The following is a 4,829-nucleotide window of genomic DNA, read 5'->3' on the forward strand; positions in this document are numbered from 1 at the left end:
GAGATTTGGTTTTGTAGTCCATTATACATGTTAGAAACTAATTGTGCGGATCTAAAATTACTATACTTGCTCTTTATGCGCCATTTGATGTTTGACAAAAACTCAATAAGAATAATTTTTATTTTTATTTATAAATACGAAAACCATTGCAAGATCGAAATCTTTTCGCATGAAAATAGTAAAAAGGAGTAGCCAAAATTTAATGAAATGAACTTGACAAGAAGAAAATGGTTACAAGTTTATTATGCAAAAACTTTCAAAAATTCAGTAGACTACTCACCTTTATTTTCTTCAACTTAAGACCTCCTCTTAATTTCGATTAAAATGTCTGTCCAATGAAAATTATTGATATTCTTATCTTTTCATCTTCTTAATCCTAATAAAGTTTAATGTACTTTTTATTATGCATCAGGTCTTGAGAACTTGAAAGGAAGGGAAGGAAAAGTAGAAACATGGAAAAACGAAAAGATAATGAAGAAGCAAACAACTCATTTGTATGTTATTTGATAAAAGTAAACTGTAAAGTATTGAATTGTAGGTATCATGTGGCTTTAAAAATTTGATATGTGTTATTTTGGCAGGTGTTATTTTCTGCTCTTCACAAGGACATTGCCGATGTTCTGGATTTCCTAGAGAGATTAAAGAATGAGGAAAATCAAAAAGCTCTTGACATGGATCAAGTTGAAAAGCTGAAATCGGAGCTGGCATTTATTTGTACATACGTCCAGCTTTCTTATTCCGATTTGGAGCAGTTTGAAGATGTAATGACTGCCAAAGGACAAGAGGTTGAGAATCTGCCACCATGCTTGAGAAGCAGTTGAATTTCCTCCTCCTGAATCTCCATCATCTATCCAGGTATTTTTCTGAGCAGAAGTTTCCATTAGTGACTCAGTATGAGATTCTTCAGAATGTATGGGGCAACATAAGAGATTTCCATGGGTTGATAGTGATTGGTTGCATTGAGCACGAGATTGTTGAATATGTCTTACCTCAGTTTCAACTCATGGCTGAGAGAGTAGGACACTACCTTTGGGAGGATCATACTGATGTAGACTCTCAACTCTCCGAGCTAGATGAGGATGATCAGAATGATAGAGACTCTCGACTCTTCAAGCTAGCACATCTACTCTTGAATATTGTTCCAACTGAACTGGAGGTTATGCACATATGTTATACAAATTTGAAAGCTTCAACTTCAGCAGAAATTGGACGCTTCATTAAGCAGCTCCTGGAAACCTCTCCGGACCTTCTCAAAAAATATTTGATTCATCTACAAGAGCATATGGTAACTGTTGTTACCCCTAGGACTTCAGGGGCTCGAAACATTCATGTCATGATTGAGTTCTTAGTAATTGTTCTTTCTGATATGTCCTAGGACTTTATTCATCATGACAAATTATTTGACCTTTTGGCACTTGTTGGAGCACTTATCAAGGAGGTATCAACTCTTGTTTGCGACTTAGAAGAGAAATTAAGAAATAAAGAGAGTACCGACGAGACAAATCGTGCAACCCTAAAGTTGCTAGAATATATTGAACTCCTCAAGGAAGATCTCAAACATGTTTATCTGAAAGTCCCGGAATCATCTGAATGTTGCTTCCCCATGAGTGATGGACCTCTCTTCATGCATCTGCTACAGAGACACTTAGATGATTTGCTGGATTCCAATGCTTATTCAATTGCTTTGATAAAGGAAGAAATTGGTTGGTGAAAGAAGACTTGGAATTCATAAGATCTTTTTTCGCGAATATTGAGCAAGGATTGTATAAAGATCTCTGGGCACATGTTTTAAATGTGGCATATGAGGCAAAAGATGTCATTGATTCAATTATTGTTCTAGATAATGGTCTGTTACATCTTATTTTCTCACTTCCCATTACCATAAAGAAGATCAAGCTTATCAAAGAAGATATCTCCAATTTACGTGAGAAGATTCCTGAGAATAGAGGTCTCATTGTTCTGAACTCTCCCAAGAAGCCAGTTGAGAGCAAGTCATTGAAAACTGGTAAAATAATTGTAGGTTTTGAGGAGGAGACAAACTGGATAATTAGAAAGCTCACTAGTGGACCAGCAGATCTAGATGTCATTTCGATCACTGGTATGCCGGGTTCAGGTAAAACTACTCTGGCATACAGAGTATACAAAGATAAATCAGTTTCTAGTCATTTCGACCTTCGTGCATGGTGCATAGTCGACCAAGAATATGATGAGAAGAAGTTGTTGAATACAATTTTTAATCAAGTTCGTGACTCGGATTTAAAAATGAGTGAGAATATTGATGTTGCTGATAAGCTACGGAAACAACTGTTTGGAAAGAGGTATCTTATTGTTTTAGATGACGTGTGGGATACTACTACGTGGGATGAGTTAACAAGACCTTTTCCAGAAGTTGAGAAAGGAAGTAGAATTATTTTGACAACTCGAAAAAAAGAAGTGGCTTTGCATGGAAAGCTCTACACTGCTCCTCTTAATCTTCGATTGCTAAGATCAGAAGAAAGTTGGGAGTTATTAGAGAAAAGGGCATTTGGAAACGAGAGTTGCCCTGATGAACTATTGGATGTTGGAACCAAAATAGCCGAAAATTGTAAAGGGGTTCCTTTGGTGGTGGATCTGATTGTTGGAGTCATTGCTGGGAGGGAAAAGAAGAAAACTGTGTGGCTTGAAGTTCTAAATAATTTGCATTCCTTTATTTTCAAGAATGAAGTGCAATTGATGAAGGTTGTAGAAATAAGTTATGACCACTTAGCTGATCACCTGAAGCCATGCTTGCTTCATTTTGCAAGTAAGCCGAAGGACTGTGCAACGATAATCCTTGAGTTGCAAGCTGTATGGGTTGCTGAAGGGCTTGTGGAAAAGACAGAAATGAAGAGGATGGAAGAAGTGGTGAAGATTTATTTGGATAATTTAATTTCCAGTAGCTTGGTAATTTGTTTCAATGAGATAGGTGATGAACCGGCTTACCAAATTCATGATCTCGTGCATGACTTTTGTTTGATAAAAGCAAGAGAGGAAAAGTTGTTTGATCGGATAAGTTCAAGTGCTCCATCAGATTTTCTGCCACGTCAAATTACTATTGATGATGAGAAGCACTTTGGGCTTAATTTTGACCTGTTCGGTTCAAATAAGAAAAGGCATTCTGGTAAACACCTCTATTCTTTGAGGATAAATGGAGACAAGCGGGACGATTGTCCTGCTTGTCTCTCTGATACATTTCACCTAAGACACTTGAGGCTTCTTAGAGTGTTGCACCTGAGTCCCTCTTTTATCATGGTTAAAGATTCTTTGCTGAGTGAAATATGCATGTTGAATCATTTGAGGTTCTTATGCATTGGGACAGAAGTTGAATCTCTGCCTTTATCTTTCTCAAACCTCTGGAATCTAGAAACCCTGGCGGTGTGTAATGAAGGATCAACCTTGGTACTATTACCGAGAATTTGGGATCTTGTAAAGTTGCGAATGCTGAGCATGACTGCTTGTTCTTTCTTTGATTTGTATGCAGATGAATCAATACTGATAGCAGAGGACACAAAGTTGGAGAACTTGAGAATATTAGGGAAACTCGTTTTTTCCTATTCAAAAGATGAAGAGGATATTTTCAAAAGGTTTCCCAATCTTCAAGTGCTTGAGTTTGAACTCAAGGAATCATGGGATTATTCAACAGAGAAATATTGGTTCCCGAAATTGGATTTCCTAACTGAACTAGAATACCTCATTGCAGATTTTGTATGATCAAACACAAATGACAGTGGGTCCTCTGCAGCCATAAATCGGCCATGGGATTTTCACTTCCCTTCGAGTTTGAAAAAATTGTCGTTGGATGGTTTTCCTCTGACATCCGATTCACTATCAACAATAGCCAGACTGCCCAACTTTGAAGTGTTGACCCTTTATGATGCAATCCTCGAGGGGGGAGAATGGAACATGGGGGAGGAAGACACCTTTGTTAATCTCAAATATTTGGAGTTGCGTTACGTGACTCTTGCCAGGTGGGAGGTTGGAGAGGAATCGTTTCCTGTGCTTGAGAAATTAAAACTGGAGAGCTGTTGTGATCTTGAGGAAATTCCGCCTAGTTTTGGGGATATTTATTCATTGAAAATTATCACACTTGTACAGAGCCCTCAACTTGAAGATTCCGCTATCAAGATTAGAAAATATGCTGAAGATATGAGGGGAGGGGATGAGTTTCAGATCCTTGACCTGAATAATATCCCGTTATTTAAGTGAACAGGTTCTTCTCCATTCTTTTGCTGTTCTGATTCCTGTAGTGGCAAATGTTAAAAGATGTCTACAATGTGTTTGATGGAAATATCATTGTTATTGTAACATCCGGCAATGTGAAATAATTGAAGAGGCTTAGAATTGGAAATTTTCATTTTTGGAAAGGATTTGAAAATCTGGAAATTTTTTGGCTAAGTATGGAAAAGGTGAGTTTTTGGCCAACTTTGATCAGTCGTAACTTCTAGCTCATGATGAGTTAGAAGTATTTCCAGTTATGGTTGCATAGCCCTCGGAACGATCTTTCCAACGCCGCCGAGTTTGCTCAATTCCGAGTTCGTATAAGCGAGTTATGACCTTTGAAAGTTGGGCAGTTGACAAGGAAATCCGTCCGGGAATCATTAAGGGCATTTTAGTCTTTTCCCTAGCCAATTCTTTTGGGATTATATTGTTGTATAGGGCTGATCTTTGGATCATTTTTGTCCCATTCTAAGAGAGTGAAGGCTAGGGCTTGAGAGTGAAGAAGAGAAGAAGAAGAGAAGAAGAGAAGAAGAAGAGGAAAATCGAGGAGATCAACAAGTTCCACCAAGATCATCGTGGATTTTCGTCGGGGG

General features: G+C 37.9%; 1 pseudogene; it reads left to right on the top strand.

The window, feature by feature from the left end:
* LOC125874050 (putative late blight resistance protein homolog R1A-3) overlaps positions 1–4,224 on the top strand; it is a 99,975-nt pseudogene extending 95,751 nt beyond the window's left edge.
* Positions 4,225–4,829: the final 605 nt, after the last annotated feature.

Source organism: Solanum stenotomum, chromosome 8 (assembly GCF_019186545.1).
Source record: "Solanum stenotomum isolate F172 chromosome 8, ASM1918654v1, whole genome shotgun sequence".
Taxonomy (NCBI): Eukaryota; Viridiplantae; Streptophyta; class Magnoliopsida; order Solanales; family Solanaceae; genus Solanum; species Solanum stenotomum.